Genomic DNA, 19,422 nt, shown 5'->3' with positions numbered 1-19,422 from the left:
GGGCCGGTGCGTGGTCTACAACTTCCGTGGTTCTTACAAATCGTCTAGTGTATTTCGATTCCTTAGCTAGTCACTGCAGAGAAATGAAATTGAGTGGAGGCACTAGGTGGCGCCAGCCTGGTTAGGGATTCGATACAATACACAATACTTGGCTCATAATACAATTTTATCACAATATGGCGATAGCTACATGCAATAATCGATACACTGCACTTGATACTCTGCTGTTTTTTAAGAACCAAACACATTTTAGCAACAATATTTCTTTGTTAAACCACTACTTGTTCAAAGTTTGAATATGACAAGTGTTTTGCATAAACAAGTTTGCTTCCACCAAATAAGACCCATATTGTAGTGTGGTAGTGTGTGTTGTGCTATAATAACATATATGTGAATCATAAATCTACATTTTGGTTTAATAATAGAAATGGGTCCATTGACTTTCTGTTTAAAATTGATGACCGGAGAGACCCTACATCCTCATACGCCTATGGTTAAAGCAAGAAATTAGATAATTGGACAAGAGAGAAAACAAGACAGACAAAAGCAGATATAAGCAGAAAATAATTATCATAATAATAAGCAGCAGATATTCATTTATTTGTCTTTATTGTTGAAAAATGTAGACTAAGTTTTTGGAATAATCAACAGTAATTAGTGAGAAGAGGGCAAATTAATGTTTACTCATGTATCAACATAAAAACTACAATCTCTAAATCAAAATATAACTCTGAGTAATAAGAGCTCATTGTTGCATGGTTAAAAGCTCCCAGAAGTCTATTTTATGTGCAGAACATATAGGCCTAATAAAATCACCCTGGATACAGCAGTGATCAGCTCCTGCACTAAAATGTATCTTTTTATTTTTATAAATCATTGAATCTTGAAGAGGAGTTATAAGCTTGAACCTGTTAAAATGCATCAGTAGAAGTAGTTCTCAGGCATAACGCTCATTTCCTGTGTGCGTGGGGGGTTCAGGGCTCCAGAATTATGTCCCAAACGTAAACAGATGAATGCCATTAATGATATCTATTCATCTCCTATAGCAGCCCTGTTCCATGTACTGAGAGGGGCCAGAGAGGGACGAGAGAGGGACCAAAAGGGGACCAGAGAGGGACTAGAGAGTGGGAGAGGACAGCACTCAGCCTGGGCCAAAGGGACACCAGTCACTCTTGCTCCAAGCCAACAGGCATCACTGATAACAACAGAGGAGCTGGCTAAATGTTCTGACAGGACTAAATATTTGAAAATCCCAGTCTTGTTTCAGTTTTCGGTTTGCTTCACAGTGGATGTGCTGGAGCATAAGGTTCTAGGCCAGGGGTGGGCAAACTACGGCCCGGGAGCCAAATATGGTCCTTTAATTTTTTTAAATCCGGCCCACCGAACTTGAATAAATTATAACAGTAAAAGTTGTAATGCTTTGTAATGATTTTCAATTGAAATTCAAGCACATGTTTTCTGCATATCCCATGTTATTTTTTTCTCTTATGAGGTGGATTACCAAAACACTCCATCCATCTGCTCCTGGTCAGGCCCTTCCAGGCCTATAGTCCTCTTTGGCTCCATCTGCTTACGCTAAGAAGGAGCTACACAAATGAGTGAGATGATTGGATAAGAGTGGACGCAGACTCAGAAGAAAAAAAGATGACAAAAAATTTGATAAATCACTATATTACCAGTAATGGCAATTTATATACTGAGCCAACATTCTTAGCAACAGAATATAATGCACATTATTTACAGCTGTTTATCCATGTACTGCACTTTTCAGGCTTTAAACCAGAAATAGTTTTGTGTTTTAGCTTTCGCCCCGTTTCACAGTGTTCCAAACTTGGAAGTTCTGTTTGTCTTTTGGCAAATTGCTGAAATCAATGTTTTGATTAAAGGTTCTATATTACGCAAAACTGACTTTTGAACTTAAAGCCATGTTAAAATGTTGTTGCCTCCTCAAAACATCTGGAGCTGAGTTTTGTTTCATTCACACGTATAAGTAATTCTACATTATTAGTCTGTCTACATCTCTAAAGTTCAAAATTCTCTGCTCCACCTTGTGATGTCAAAAAGTGGTAGTTTTCAAGTTAACAGCTAACTTTTACCTTTTGTTCAATAATTCCAGGTATGCTTTTAATGAGGAAACAGCATTATATAACAGAAATAATATTTACCAGTAAATAGTGTAACATGGATCCTAAATTATGTTTGGGTGACGTCAGAGTTTTAAGTAGCAGACCCTTGCCCCTGGACCCAGAGCTTTGCCTGGAGCGTGAAAATACAGGCTGCTGTTAACCCCAACTGTGCCAAGTCTGAGGCAAACAGGTCCAGGTACCATCGCTCCAGTATTGCTGCAGGAGACAAGGCCATACCAGTTTGTCAAAGCCTGATCCTGTCAGATCTCAGAAGCTCACCAGGGCCAGGCCTGGTTAGTACTTGGATGGGAGACCACTGGCAAGTCCTTAGGCAAGACACTTCACCCACAGTGCCTAGTATGAAAGTGGTGTGTGCATGAGTGATGGTGGCAGTCGGAGATACCGATGGTGCAGATTGGCAGCCTCACTTCCGTCAGTCTGCCCCTGGGGAGCTGTAGTTACAATAGTAGTTTACCATCACCAGGTATGGAGTGAATGAATAATGCTTTGTAAAGCGTCTTTGTGACATATGTCTCTGAACACCGCTATATAAATAAGAATTTACTTACATACTTACTTACTTACACGGGTGCCAGATCCTTCATCAGAAAGCTTTCACAGAAATGACTCATTGGGGTTTTAGGCCATGGTGTGATGATTTTACTTCACATTTGAGGAACTCTATTTATTATTATTAGTGAGTGTCTCCAAAGCTCAAAATGCTCTGCGCTCTCCTGAAATCATCCAAATGATTCTAGTGAAGGTGTCCAGAGTTTAAAACCACAGTGGAGCACTTCCTCTATTATCACATTGTCAGTTTGAGAGAAGAACTTGGCCTAAATATTCAGGGTTTGTGTGTTAAACATGTGTGAATGAAACAAAACACAACTCCGGGCATGTTTGTGATAAGGAAACGACATTATGACAGTTTAGAAAAGAGCCTAATATGGGCCTTTTAACACTCGGCTTTACCTACACAACAACACCTTTCTTACATGACTGAATGAGAGCAATGCAGATGGTTAAACACCTGGATACTGGCCCCAAACAGGACACAGGGCCGTACACTCACTCTTCCTTCTATTACAGCTGTGCCTAACACTGTATCCACTGTATTGTTGACAGGAAAACTATATTTGCCTTAGGAAGTGCTTGAGCCGTGTGCAAAAGCTGCTTATTGTTGCTTAAGGTGATTAGCGTTAAATGAAAACACGCTCTTGCATTTCAAACATGGAAAATCCTGTTTACTCTTCCTTAATGTGGGGCATGCGTCGGCCTCATAGGGGAGCCCTGTGTGAGGAGTCAAGGCTGTCAGGTGTCTCTTCCTGTTTGCACGCGGCGCTCAAGAGGATGTGGCGCTTTTGTTTGCAATGAAATCTCAGTCACAACACCAGCTGTCCGCTATTGACAGGATAAGCTCAAAAAGGGTTCTAGTGTCAATGAGGAAATTACTTGTTTAATTGTTTTTTGAAGTATTGACACTTATTTATAAACACAGACATTACAAATATGTGTTACCAGAAATAGCGTCATCTGGTGTCTCCTGTATTCGTAAAAGTATTTATGAATCAACAGAACTATAATGAGGGGAAATAGAGCAGAAATGTTTTGTTAAATCAACCAAATTTTGCGGAGCAGGTTTATCAAATAGCTGGTCTATTTCCTTCAGTGCTTACTTGTAAGAAGAAGAAGAAGAAAAAAAAGAGTGTCATGTGAACATTGTTCCCTAAAGACTGGGTTGCAATCTCCAGGTGGGTTGCAAGAGATTTGGGTCGCCTTGTCATGATTTGCATGTTGGTCTGCAATATACAGATCTGCATATGAGATATTCTGTGCTCACAAAACTGAAGACAAAGCACAGAAACAGACTAAATGCTGCTTCTGATCTGCTGCTGTGCACTCCTCCTGCACCCTGGACTGGAACATGCTACAAAAAAGGAGACAGGCCCACCTATCTCATTAGAAATGTTAAGGGTTAGGGTTAGGGTTACATGTTAAGACATGTTTTGCATAATTTCTCATCTTTTTGTAACAATTGTACTGACTATTCTGTTCCCATATTGCTGGTTCAATTGAATGTTGTAAAGAAAAAGAAATGGGCCACATTTAATGTCCAACTAGACGACTTATGGGTCCTTTTATTGCTGCTTCAATTACTGTTTTTCATTGTTTAAAACTTGAGTAATACTAAATGTTCAGACAGACACGATCACTCAGTCAACAATAAAATATCCTCATTAATGTTCAAATGGTCAATGGTCAAATGCACAACTTTGGTCATGAACGTTTGTGACTTTTGAAATATGGGTCCCCATAAAAAAAGTTTGAGAAACACTGGTCTGTTACTCAAATTCTCTATCCAACTAGGCAGTTTCCATATATCTATACATCTATATTAGCACTGCAGATTGATCATTCCCCATATAAGTCCTTCTTTATTCTCTGTCAGAGTTCAGTGTTTATATTGGTCCAGTGTCCTCCATACAGGCGTGAGGACAGGGGCCTGCAGTGGTGATAGAGCGAGTGGAAAGGCACTTAGCTTAATAAATGAAGAGAGACATGATGTAGTGTTCAGGAAACAGGTGATCTGTCAGTCTGCAGTTACATGATCGTAAGTAGTTCTACACATGAGCACAGCAGGGTCCAGTGGAGGGCTGCCAGTGATGCTTAGACTTACAGATTACAAAAAAAAGAATAGATTACAGTAGTTAATTACATGAATTTGTAATGTTCTTCTGAATTTGGATATAATTCTGTGTCTCCTTATGTCATCAATACAAGTTTAAGTACACTTTGTTGTGTAGGGAAATGTGTATTCTGTATTTGACCCACCTCTCTATGCTGCTGGGGCAACATGTCAGGAGCAATAGAAGCAGTAGTGCTGTACCCAAGGACCCATCTCCAGATTTTGAGCTAGCTTTGGTCAGGACTGTCTGAGCTGGATTTGACCTTCTGTGCATGTTTACACTGTAATGTCCATTTTCAAGGACATAAAACTTACTCCCCTCCTTGAACTGTCACCTTATCGTGGTGGAGGGGTTTGAGTGCCCGAATGATCCCGGGAGCTATGTTGTCAGGGGCTTCATGCCCCTGGTAGGGTCACCCAAGGCAAACAGGTCCGGGGGGACGGGTCAGACAAAGAATGGTTCAGAAGCCCCTTATGATGAGTGCAACACAGAGGCCAGTTACGTCGCCCTGATTGGCGTCACCGGGGCCTCACCCTGGAGCCAGGCCTGGGGTGGGTGCTCGTCAGCGAGCGCCTGGTGGCCGGGCCTTCCCCCACGGGGCCCGGCCGGGCTTAGCCCGAAGGAGCGACGTGGGGCCGTCCTCACGTGGGCCCACCACCCGCGGGAGGAGCCATATGGGGCCGGTGCAGAGAGATCTGGGCGGCAGTCGACGGCGGGGCCTCGACGACCGGATCTCCGGACATGGAGACTAGCTCTGGGGACATGGAATGTCACCTCGCTGGGGGGGAAGGAGCCTGAGCTTGTGCGGGAGGTTGAGCGTTACCGACTAGATATAGTCGGCCTCACCTCCACGCACAGTTTGGGCTCTGGAACCCAACTCCTTGAGAGGGGCTGGACTCTCCATTTCTCTGGCGTTGGCCGCGGGGAGCGGCGGCGGGCTGGTGTGGGCTCATTGCCCCACAGCTCAGCTGCTGTGTGTTGGAGTTCACCCCGGTGAACGAGAGGGTCGCGTCCCTGCGCCTTCGGGTCGGGGACAGGTCTCTCACTGTGGTGTCGGCCTACGGGCCGAACAGCAGTGCAGAGTACCCGGCCTTCTTGGAGTCCTTGGGAGGGGTACTAGACAGTGCACCGACCGGGGACTCCGTTGTTCTCCTGGGGGACTTCAACGCCCACGTGGGCAACGACAGTGACACTTGGAGAGGGGTGATTGGGAGGAACGGCCTCCCTGATCTGAACCCGAGCGGTGTTTTGTTACTGGACTTCTGTGCTAGTCACGGTTTGTCCATAACGAACACCATGTTTGAGCACAAGGGTGTCCATAAGTGCACGTGGCACTAGGAAACCCTAGGCCGGAGGTCGATGATCGACTTTGTAGTCGTGTCATCTGATCTCCGGCCGCGTGTCTTGGACACTCGGGTGAAGAGAGGGGCTGAGCTGTCAACTGATCACCACCTGGTTGTGAGTTGGGTTTGCTGGCGGAGGAGGAAGCCGGAAAGACCTGGCAGGCCCAAGCGTGTAGTGAGGGTCTGTTGGGAACGTCTGGTGGAGCCCTCTGTCAGAGGGACTTTCAACTCGCACCTCCGGGAGGACTTCTCCCAGATTCCGGGGGAGGCTGGAGATATGGAGTCCGAGTGGGCTTCATTCTCGGCCTCTATTGTCGATGCGGCTGCTCGGAGCTGTGGGCGTAAGGTCTGTGGTGCCTGTCGCGGCGGCAATCCCCGAACCCGGTGGTGGACACCAGAAGTAAGGGATGCCGTCAAGCTGAAGAAGGAGTCCTATTGGGCCTTGCTGGCTCGGGGGACTCCTGAAGCAGCTGACGGGTACCGGCGGGCCAAGCGTGCTGCAGCCTGTGCGGTTGCGGAGGCAAAAACTCGGAGCTGGGAGGAGTTCGGGGAGGCCATGGAGAAGGACTATCGGACGGCCTCAAAGAGATTCTGGCAAACCGTCCGGCGCCTCAGGAGGGGGAAGAAGTTCTTCGCCAACACTGTTTACAGTGCGGGGGGAGAGCTGCTGACCTCAACTGGGGACGTTGTCCGGCGGTGGAAGGAATGCTTTGAGGATCTCCTCAATCCCACCGTCACGTCTTCCGAGGAGGAGGCCGAGGCTGGGGACTCGGAGGTGGACTCATCCATCACCCTGGCTGAAGTCACTGAGGTGGTTGGAAAGCTCCTTGGTGGCAAGGCTCCGGGGTTGGATGAGATCCGTCCTGAGTACCTTAAGTCTCTGGATGTTGTGGGGCTGTCTTGGCTGACACGCCTCTTCAACATCGCGTGGCGGTCGGGGACAGTACCTCTGGACTGGCAAACCGGGGTGGTGGTCCCTCTGTATAAGAAGGGGGACTGGAGGGTGTGCTCCAACTATAGGGGGATCACACTCCTCAGCCTTCCCGGTAAGGTCTATGCCAGGGTACTGGAGAGGAGAATCCGGCCGATAGTCGAATCTCAGATCCAGGAAGAGCAGTGTGGTTTTCGTCCGGGCCGTGGAACACTGGACCAGCTCTACACTCTCCATAGGATGCTCGAGGGTTCATGGGAGTTTGCCCAACCAGTCCACATGTGCTTTGTGGACTTGGAGAAGGCATTTGACCGTGTCCCTCGTGGTGTCCTGTGGGGGGTGCTCTGGGAGTATGGGGTTCTGGGCCCTTTGCTAAGGGCTGTCCGGTCCCTGTATGACCGGAGCAGGAGCTGTGTTCGCATTGCCAGCAGTAAGTCAGACCTGTTCCTGGTGCATGTTGGACTCCGCCAGGGCTGCCCTTTGTCACCGGTTCTGTTCATTGTGTTTATGGACAGAATTTCTAGGCGCAGTCAGGGGCCGGAGGGGGTCCGGTTTGGGGACCACAGGATCTCATCTCTGCTGTTTGCGGATGATGTTGTCCTGTTGGCTTCATCGAACCAGGACCTGCAATGTGCACTGGGGCGGTTTGCAGCCGAGTGTGAAGCGGCTGGGATGAAGATCAGCTCTTCTAAGTCTAAGGCCATGGTTCTCGACCGGAAAAAGGTGGCTTGCCCTCTCCGGGTGGGTGGGGAGTCTTTGCCTCAAGTGGAGGAGTTCAAGTATCTCGGGGTCTTGTTCACGAGTGAGGGAAGGACGGAACGTGAGATTGACAGGCGGATCGGTGCAGCTTCGGCAGTGATGCGGTCGCTGTATCGGACCGTTGTGGTGAAGAGGGAGCTGAGCCGAAAGGCGAAGCTCTCGATTTACAGGTCAGTCTTCGTTCCTACTCTCACCTATGGTCATGAGCTCTGGGTAGTGACCGAAAGGACGAGATCACGGATACAAGCGCTTGAAATGGGTTTCCTCCGCAGGGTGGCTGGGCGCTCCCTTAGAGATAGGGTGAGGAGCTCAGTCACACGGGAGGAGCTCGAAGTAGAGCCGCTGCTCCTCCACGTCGAGAGGAGCCAGTTGAGGTGGCTTGGGCATCTGTTCCGGATGCCTCCTGGGCGCCTCCCTCGGGAGGCATGTCCCACCGGGAGGAGGCCCTGGGGAAGACCCAGGACACGCTGGAGGGACTATGTCTCTCGGCTGGCCTGGGAACGCCTCGGGGTCCCCCCGGAGGAGCTGGAGGACGTGTCTGGGGTGAAGGAAGTCTGGGAGTCCCTGCTTAGGCTGCTGCCCCCGCGACCCGGCCCGGATAAGCGGACGAAAATGGATGGATGAATGGATAAAACTTACTACAAACAACATTTCAGTTCAAATTTTATTTAATTTCACCTCCTTTTAAATTCTGAAATCATTCAATGTAAACCTTGGTGAGTGATTGAGGGGTTCCTGTAGTCCCTGTGATTCATCAGTCGGTTTCACTTTGTGGAAACCGTCTGACCTCGCAGCATTAGGATTCATTCCCTCAATGGTAGGCGATTACTTTTTTACTGAACTGGTAATTAAGCTTTTCCCAAATCCCGTAGGAAGAAGGGCAATAACGTCTTTCCCTTTGATAAAATTCACCATTCTCTTTGTTCCAGCTTTAAATCCTCGATCTCAGGAATCGTTGCCAAAACAGAATGTATTGCTCTTCACTGATTGGCTGGTGCCCGGACTTGCACTTTCGTGGTTCTTGCAAACCATTTAGTATATTCTGATTCCTGATCTAGTCACTGGAGAGAAATTGAGCTGAAGCACTAGGTGGCACCAGTCTGGTTAGGGTCCCTGTGTTCCTGAATGAGAAATACTGTAAGAATACATCAGACGAAGATTGCCTTTAACTGGATATTTACCAAGGGTACTGGGGTATTTTAGTGCAGTTTGGATGAGGTCTGTGCGCTGTTGGTGGTGCATAGTTTTCCTCCATAAATAGCCCTCTGGACATGTCTTTAATGTTCTTATATCCACACTTAAACACCACACACATCATTATGCTGGAGGTAAATACAGGATCAATGTGTGCAGGTGTACGGGTCATGTGAGGGCAGTGCTCTGTAAATAAGGCCCGTATACATTATTCAAAGTGTGACATGTTATTCACAGAGCCACAGAGGGCTTAGGCTAATGGACTGTGCCTTTTAATAGTCTGATTGAAAGCATGGCCCATAAGATTTATTCGTACAAGTGGGAGGCGCTTATGTAAACATGATTCAAACAGCAGGCCAGACTTACTGCACTTCGATCCAACTAGTGTTTATTTTTACAGGGCACACTCTGTTGTCCTAAGAAACCTCAAATGAGTTTAGCCTCCCCGGAGAGTTGACTTTAAAAGGGTTCTTATAGAAAACAGACCTCAGATACCACTAGCACAATGAGGGGGAAAGCATTCAAAGTTTGTAAGAAAGGTCTATGGGTTTTGCTTATTCCCTGCAGCGAATGATTCCCTATTATCTCCAACAGCTGCTGGATCCTAGAATGAATTTAAAGATGAGAGGAGTTTTGCCATGACAACAACTAGCATGCTAAGGCGCACCTCATTATTACCATTATCAGACAACAAAATCTTTAGATGTAGACAGTTGTAGCAATGGTAGAAGAAGTAACTCAATTTTTTTTACTTAAGTAAAAGTACAGATACGGGAGCAAAAAAAGACTCAAATAAAAGTATCACATGAAAAAATCTACTTAAGTATTTGAAGATTTCACACAGAGATCTTTTTGAGGTCTTATAAAGCTTCAGCTGTATTGATTTGTGCTCTAGTTATTTTCAGAAGCAAATCAATTGATAATGTTTTCCTGGCTGTATTTTATGTTTTATAATTTTTGTTTGCTCAGACTATGAACATGTTAAAATAAACCCCTCAGCCTTCTCAGCAGGTCTCAAACACTAATAATAATAAAAATACTATACAGTACCAATACTTTTCAGTCTGGTTCACAGATGCAGTGGAATAGAAAGTACAGATACAGAAGATTTGTACTTAAAGGTGCATTGTTTAACTTTTAAGGTGGAAGGTCAGCTACCTGCTTGTCTCCACGAAAATCTTAAGTCATTGTTTAGAATGTTCCACAGTAGGGCATTAAACATATCTCGCTTGCATTTGTTCAATTACAGGTGTTTTATAGCTCAAAAATTCCTTAAAAACATGACTTCTTATGATGCGCAGGCTCGCTTCTCCATAGAGCTGACCATTAACCTGTCTCCATTGTGATTACCAAGTTTATTTCCATACTGTGAAACAAAAACAGTAATATCTCCATGGAGACAAGCAGGTAGCAGACTCTCCACCAGAAACGTTGCGTAGTGCACCTTTAAGTATTGTACTTCACTACTTTTACTTTGTTACATTCCGCCTCTGGCTCACAACAGACTTATTTTGACCTCAAGATCTGCATTAAGAATATATAAATGTACAGGGGCGAGACACACAAACATTTTTCTGTCTGAATAAATCAACTTGAGCTTAAAACACACTCCATCATTGGAAGTGAGTTTCTTCGTGCAGCTTTTTGCAGCAGTGTGGTGAAAAGCCCGGAGCTGTCGCCATGGCGCTGGGAGAGGAGAGGTCCAGAGTGATGGCGTGGCCTGAGCATGCGCTGGGTCGGGTTCATGTGTCTCTGTGTTTAGACAAAGTGTAGCCCATCCAAATGTGCACCAAGATTTATTTATGCAGCTAGGCCACAGCGTGTAGAACAAGAGCTGAAGGGAGTAGAAGAGGAGAGGGAAAGAGAGGAGGGAGAGGGAGCAGGGAGGGGAAGAAAAGAAGATCAGATAATATATAATATAGTTCAGTGATGGAAATTAGGACATCATGTTTTTTTATAGATGATAATGTGGCTTGTAAATGACATCATCCAACCACAAGGTAATCCCAGGTTATGTTAAAGGTGCACTCTGTAACATTTCTAGTATAAGGTCTGCCACCTGATGTCTCCATGGAAATGTTGTTGCTTTGTCTAGAATGTTCCACAGTATAGAGCAGACCTGGGCCACGTATGGGTCTTTGGTTGACTCTGACTGGCCTGTTTAAGCTCATTTGGAATTACAACATAAACATATTTTAATTTTACTTCATGCATTGACTAAAGCTGCACTACTTTTTTTTAGAGGTGTTTTTTAATGACTTTTTTGTAAGGCAACCTCACTTTAACATCTTTTACTCTTACCAGTCTTACCAGCTTGTCAAAACAATTCTATTTACAGCTTTTTTTTAAAGAAATAGAAATTAATATTATGTGGAATTGAGTTAAGCAATTTGGCTCCGCTCTCCACAATATTTTCTGTTTCTCGTGTGGCCCCATGGAAAAAATAATTGCCCACCCCTGGTAAAGAGGGAATTCAGATCTGTGGCGAGTTGCCCCTATTCACAGAAGGAATTGTTGTATTTTTGAGCAATAAAAACATCCGTATTGAATAAATGCTAGATAGAAATGTTATTAGGTTCTTTTTTCAGACCAAGAGTTTGTTTTCATACCTGACAGTTTCGACTGCTCACTGGCTGAGTGGTCACTGCTGGAGGAAGACCACTAGTGAGCAGCCGAAACTGTCAGGTATGAAAACAAACTCTTGGTCTGAAAAAAGAACCTCATAACATGAATTACTGGAAGACCAAAATATTTACCATGGAACATTACAGGCAAAGCAATAACAACTCCATAGACACACAATGTACCTTTAAAGAGAGGATATTACACCTCTTTGAGTGATTAATTAAACACATAACATGTTTAGATCACCATACTTTTGTTGTTTCAGAAATGCTATATTTGCTGAAAGCATATTAAAAAGTTTAGTGTCAATTTTGTTTTTGATGCCCTGTCTGAGCTGAGCTGTGGGTTGTGGTGGGAGCATGGGGGGTGCTGCACAGAGCTTCCTGGTTACGTAGGGTTGTAAACGGAGCCTTAAAAAAGATGCATGGTCTTGTGTACCAAACTGAAAAGAGTTTGAATAGGGCCAGAGAGAGACCACTCCAACAATCACTCAAACATGAACAAATGATTCAGAAAACTACTTCAGATGTGGGTTTGAAGAAGGAAGAACATAGTAGAAGGCTCAAAAAAGAGATTTTGCACAATGCTCTAATACTCTTTAATAGTTAAAAAATGTGTTTTCAACTATAACATATATAATTTTGTTGCATTTTGCACATGATAAACTTTAATATTGATATAAAACAACTTAATAATGACAGGTCCATTAACAGGCCCCACTAGCCAGGCTGACACCACCTAGTGTCCACACTCAATTTAATTTCTCTCGACCGACTAGGTCAGGAATCAGAACACACTAGATGGTTTGAAAGAACCCCAGAAGTTGTAGACTGCAGACCGGCCAATCAGTGAAGAGCTGTGAAGACATGACATCAAACTCAAGCACCTGTCTGGGTCCCTTTTGTGGTACAGCACAACTGTAAACAAAGTGTTCGAGATGGATGTAGACGAAGACATACATTCTGGGTTGACAACGATTCCAGAGATCGAGGATTTAAAGCCGGAACAAAGAGAATGTTTGGTGAATTTTATCAAGGGGAAAGACGTTATTGCCCTTCTTTCTACGGGATATGGTGAATTACATACATCACGACCAAAAAGCAGTGATTGGTTAAATAAAAAAGTACCCGCCTACTGTCGAGCAAACGAATCCTAATGCTGCGAGGTCAGACAGTTTCCACGAAGTGAAACTGGTTGATGAATCAGGCTAAGGTCCCACCACTTCATACTGGCATTTCTTAAAAACCAGCATAATTTTTACATGTTTTAATTATGTTTTAATTTTTGAATCCTACATGTATGATCAGCAGGTAAGTACAGATATAAATGGGAGGAAATATGGGGTTGGTGAAAATCGAAATTTTGATAAATGGCAAATGGTGACATTTTTATTTAGCGCTGTTCCACTTTTAATTCACTCAAAGCGCTTTACATCAAAGAACCACTCATTCACACAAACACTCATACACCAGTGTATACAAACACGGGGGGCGGGGTGGGTTAAGGATTTTGCCTAAGGACACAACGGCAGCATTCATCTGTGGGAACTGGAATCAAAACACCCTACAACTGAGCCACTGTCACCCCATTTTCTAAACATTCAAATGCAGAACAATACTCAAACATCCATGAATCAATCGAAATATAACTCTGATTAAGCTAATGACTGTTAAAACATGACTCAAAGATACAGGTCTGCAGCTAAAAGGTCATGTCAAAGCCAGTGCTCCAGTCTGTGCCATTTCTATTTATTTGTATCACATTGGGGGAGTTTAATTTCCCTCTGAAGTAAACATGGAAATAAACAGGAGCTGGAGGATGGTGAGACTGGGGTTGTGAGAGAGGTGGCTCGTCCGTTCCTTTAGCATATTTCTCTTGCCATTTGGTTTGCACGCACACGCGCTAATCTGTATCTACTAAACGCTGGCAATGCAATTTTACAGAGGCATTAGCATTAGCCTCATGCTTCACAAAGGTTTATATTCAAATTAAACTGCACACGGACACTAAACGCCTCATTATGGCTTCACATGAGCTCAAATCCTCTCATTATATTTGAGGAGATTATGGAAATAGAACAGTTCCTTCAAGGCACAGTGTGGTCTGCTCCAGGTCAGGGACAGGGACTATGGGTGCCTATAAGGTCCAGAATAAACCAGTTCTAACCTTTGTATTTGTCGAGAACATGTTGTAAAACTTTACTACTGTAGTACTTCTACATTTACTTCAATTTGGATTTACTATTAGCGTGTTTGATGGCTCTGATGTTTCTCAAGTTTTGACTCAATTTGCTGGGGTAATCTTGGTAATCTTGTAAATACAAATTATAGTTGTACACCAATCAAGAAGCAATTTGAGAAGAAAAGTAGAAAAATATGTTGAAAATTATAGGAAGCAGAGAGTTTTATTGTTCTATAGTTCTGTATTAATGACACCAGGGAAAATTCTAAAAGTTTGGCACAAACACAGTTTTTCCTTTAGTTTAAACATGATTTCAACAAAATAAAGGTGTTCTGTTACATTTTTATTTGTCAAATAATAATTTGTGGACACATTAGAGGAGTTTTGGGCAAGTGCACATAATGGTTGCTAGGTAACAGTAATACATTTCCCTGGAGTGATGTGAAAGAACTAGGAAGTAAAATTTGAAATCCAAAATTGCCACATTGGGAAAACAATGTCTTAAATTTGTAGTAAAATCTTAAATATATTGATCTTAATTGTTGAATAAAATGAACCTGTGGAAAGAGCTTTAAAGGGAATATTTCTGGTAGAGGGTCCATTATCTCTCTCCAGACAGATGTTAATGCTTTGCCACATTGTGGTTTTAAATCTCCATGGAGACTAACAGGTGATGCTACATGGGTAAGTTTCAGATCGTCAGATTTGTGGAGAGGCGAGCTAGCCTAATTCATCAGCCGGTTTCACTTTGTAAAAACCGTCTGACCTCGCAGCATTGGGATTTGTCCGCTCAACGGTAGATGGGTACTTTTTTTATTTAATCAATCACTGCTATTTGGTCATGACGTATGTAATGCGCCAAATCCCGTAGGACGAAGGGCAATGATGTCTTTCCCCTTGATAAAACTCACTAAAGATTCTCTTTCTTCCGGCTTTAAATCCTCGATCTCAGGAATCGTTGTCAACACAGAATGTATGGCTTTGTCTACATCCATCTTGACCGCTGTCAAGATGGATGTTACTGTTGTGCTGAACCACAGAAGGGACCCAGACAGAGTTGAGTTTGACGTCATGGCTTCTCAACTCTTCGCTGACGGGCCAGTGCGCGGTCTACAACTTCCGGGGTTTTTGCAAATCATCTAGTGTATTCTGATTCCTGACCTGAGCCTGCTGACAATAAGAATGCATGTTTTCAGGGCAATAAAACAATGATTTTAAGTGAATCAGTTGCATCAGTTCAATGTTGTACTGCGGGACCATCTGAAGCAAAGCACTTAAATCTCTATGGAAACAAACAGGTATAGCTGATTCCTTACTAAAAATGTTCCATAGTGCACCTTTAACGCTGGACTGATATGGCCTAAAAACAGACTAATGACTTTACTTCTTGTATTGCCTTGAGTTTGTGACTCATTTTCAAACCTGAATGTTAAGCTGCAGTGATGTGCTCTGACAGAGAGGAGCACTGCAGTTACCACAGACAAAATCCTAAACCTGAAGCAAAGACAAAACACACTGCTAATCAAGAGACAATAAACACAAGAGCACCCTGGGGCGCCGTGGTAACAGGAGAAACTACCGCAGTGAGGAGGAGCGCACTGAAAACCCACCGCTCCACTCAAAACTCTCCAACACGAAAGAAGAGAAGAGAGGATACAGCTCTAATCTGTCTACATCTTCATTATGAGAGCTAGATGGTTTTACACTGTCATTTTAGAAGAAAAGTGTGGAGATGATGGAATGAACTCCTGAACCTCTTATTAGCAAAGAAATGTATTCCAGAAATTGATGGTCTCCACTGCTCATATAAAAATAATAAAGTCATATAAAGCAGATTTGGCACTTAGAATTTCCATCTTTAACAGACTTTTTAACCACTTATTCACACACACCACACTGAAACATGAGCACAGTGGATGTCTTGCCCAAGGACACTCCAACAGTCGTCTGCATTTTGATATAGTACATTATGACGCTATTGTACTTTTGTATTTTTAGTATTTACTTATACATATTTTTTTAAATGTACATACTCATAGTTTGGAGAGTCACCTTTTTTGCCTTGTAGATGCCACAAGAACTAAAACCAGGACTAAAACCAGGTCTAAACCAGGTCTAAACCGGGACAAAATCTAGGTCTAAACCAGGTTTAAACCAGGAGTAAACCAGGCCTAAACCAGGACTAAACCAGAACTAAGACCAGGACTAAACCAGGACTAAAATCAGGACTAAAACCAGGACTAAAACCAGGACTAAAACCAGGTCTAAACCAGGTTTAAACCAGATCTAACCCAGGTCTAAAACAGGTCTAAAACAGTACTAAACTAGGGCTAAAATCAGGAATAAACCAGGATCAAACCAAGGCTAAACCAGGACTAAAATCAAGACTAAAACCAGGTCTAAACCAGGACTAAAACCAGAATAAGCCAGAACTAAAACCAGGACTAAACCAGGACTAAAACAAGGTCTAAATCAGGTCTAAATTGGGACTAAACAAGGTCCAAACCGGGACTAAAATCAGAACTAATCTGGGACTAAAATCAGGACTAAATCAGGACTAAAACCAGGTCTAAACCAGGTCTAAACTGAGACTGAACCAGCACTAAACCAGGACTAAGCCAGCACTAAAATCAGGACTAAAAACAGGACTAAAACCAGGTCTAAACCAGCACTAAATTAGGAAAAAATAAGATTAAACTCAGGACTAAAATCAGGACTAAGGCCAGGTCTTAACCAGGTCTAAAAAAGGTCTAAACCAGGTCTAAATCAGGATTTAGAGTAGTCTTTACCTCCGCTAAGGGGAGACTCACATTCACCCAATTTGAAAACCCCTGGTATACATCTCCAAAGCTCAGGGCTCTGTTCCACCTTGTGATGTCATGAAGCGGTGATTACCTTTCACCTTTAGTTTAGTGAAGATTGGAAATTCCAGGACTGAAATTATCCAAATGATTCTAGTGAAGGTGGATGGAGTTTAAAAACACAGTGGAGCAGTGTTTTCAGTTTGAGAGAAAAGGGCAGGATTTGTGTGAATGAAACAAAACACAACTCCAGAAATAAACTAGGACATGGCTAAAAACTTATAAAACTCAATTTTTGCGTAATGCGTCGCCTTTAAAAGTGTTTTGAGGACAGTATCACACGCAGGCGGCACTACCTCTCCCCAAACAAGGCCAGAGGGTTCCACATGTGACCCGCAGAGGAGCCAGTGGTCTGAGCAGGGACTCCCTCTGATCGGGACGAGGGGCTTTCCCACCACCATGAGAAGCAGCTGTGTGTGTGAGCCCGCGGCATCGGGGTCGAACCTGCGGGGACAGAGGAGGAGGGGCGCCGAGCATCATGGGAACAAGGAAGTGTCCCTTTACTGGGGCCAATGACGCAAAAGGCTCAAGGAACTGCCTCTAGGTACAGAGATATGGAGCCTGGCCAAGAACTCCCCATTTTCTCATGGAATAAGCAAACATGGCCGCCCCATAAACACGTCATGATCTGTTCTGAGATACACGAGCTGGAGGGATGTATTTATGGTTTATGACTGTGAGGCTGGGTTACTGATTCCGGATTATTCAGTTTGTTGCAGCTACGATATTAAAGGGCCCATATTTAGCTGTTTTCTGATCTTTCGTTCTGTTAAAATGTTGTTTCCTCGTCACAAATATCCTTAGAGTTGTGTTTAGTTTCATTCACATACAGTAAGTTTAACACACAGCCTCTGCTTATTTAGGCTGAATTCTTTTCTCAAACAGAAAACACTGTGTTCTAAGGCTGCTTGATTATGGAAAAAAATCATCACAATTTTTTTGGTCATTTGGTCATGATTCATTTGGTCAATCAATCAATCAATCAAATTGTATTTATAAAGCGCTTTTCATACAAAATGCAACACAAAGTGCTTTACAGTGATTAAAAACAGTCCCACATTTCCAACCAACCACCCACCCACCAACCCAACCCCACATAATCAAACAGTCCAAACACACACACTCACATATGCAGAAAACATGCACACACACTCACACACACACTAACATGCTAAAATACATAACCAGACATAGTAAAATGTGAATGAATACAAGCGAACCAGTTGAGAAATGGTGATTTTTAAATTTCATGATACATTTGGTGATTTTTTAATTACACGATGCATTTATTCAGCATTTCTCTCTAAAAATAACACTTTTTAATTGATAATTTAAGCAAAACTTTCAAATTGAAAATAAATATAGGCTCCAAATATGTACTTTATAGCAGCTTTGCGATGTATAACACATACAATTTATAAAATTAACATGAAATAAGGCATATAAAAACATAAATGTATCTAAAATAAACTCTATATCCAGCTGTTCTGCAAGCTCTATATTTAAAAAATAAAATAAATATACTTATTTATATAAAAAATATCCCCAAATAAACTTTGTTAAGCTGTATCATTTCAACTCCATTATGAGTTTTGAGAAATCGCGATCAAAATTCAGTTAATTGCACAGCCTTACTGTGTTCCACCTTGTGATGTCATGTGGTAATATAAGAAGCTCTTCTGTGTGTTTTTAAACTCCATACACCTTCACAAGAACAACAGATTTCTGTTTCTTTTTTGCCATGTCTACTAAACAAAAGGTAAAAGGAGCTGTTAACGTGACAAACAACATCATGACATCACAAGGTGGAACAGAGCATTCTGAGCTTTGGAGATGTAGATTAATAATGCAGAATTACTCAAACATGTGTGAATGAAACAAAACACAACTCCAAGTCTGTTTTTGATGAGGTAGCAGCATTCGAACATGGCTTAGAGCTCATAAGAGTTAATTCTGTGTAATATGGGACATTTAAGCAGGGGTCATTGTAACTCTAAGGCAAACATGTCCAACTCAGGCCCAGGGACCAAATTTGGCCCACGATATAATTATATTTGGCCCGCGAGATCATGTCAAATATATATTAGTTATATATAATTTTGTTATTATTTTATATTATGCTTGTTCTGGATTCAATGTTTAAGCAAAACTGTTATTAAACATTTATTTTAATAAGAAAAGGTTTAATATTACACATCTCAAAAGAAGAGAAAACATGCAGATGTTGTTGAAATTTTTGAATAAATATTTAGTTTGGCCCAAAACTTAGTCCCAGTTTTTAATTTTGGCCCTCTGTAAATTTGAGTTTGACACCCCTGCTCTAAGGGGAAATGCACTGGCTTTTGTATACAAGCCGTTGTTATCTTATCGTTATGTGGTTTCTGGAGTTATCAGATTATGAAACATTCTGCCATGAGTAATCATATTTCTTTCTGATTGTTCACAAATGTTAAGTTTTTGACCATAGACTGTATAACTCAATCCACTTTATTTATACAGCACATTTTATTAACAGTTTCCAAAGTGCTGCACAAATACATAGTAATGACAAACATAACAACAGTAACACTCAAATGTAATCATACTAGTGTAAAAAACAATAAAACCAGTCAAATAAGATAAGTGCAAAACCACAGAATAGCAATAAAGCTCCAGTCAAATGAAGCTCACTGAGGCGGTTACAGGAGCAAATAGGAATGGATTTACAGACAAAAT

This window comes from Boleophthalmus pectinirostris, unplaced genomic scaffold (genome assembly GCF_026225935.1).
Source record: "Boleophthalmus pectinirostris isolate CB_2022bp ecotype Guang Dong unplaced genomic scaffold, ASM2622593v1 HiC_scaffold_10, whole genome shotgun sequence".
In the NCBI taxonomy this organism is placed as follows: domain Eukaryota; kingdom Metazoa; phylum Chordata; class Actinopteri; order Gobiiformes; family Gobiidae; genus Boleophthalmus; species Boleophthalmus pectinirostris.
Note: the sequence above shows the minus strand (reverse complement) of the source record.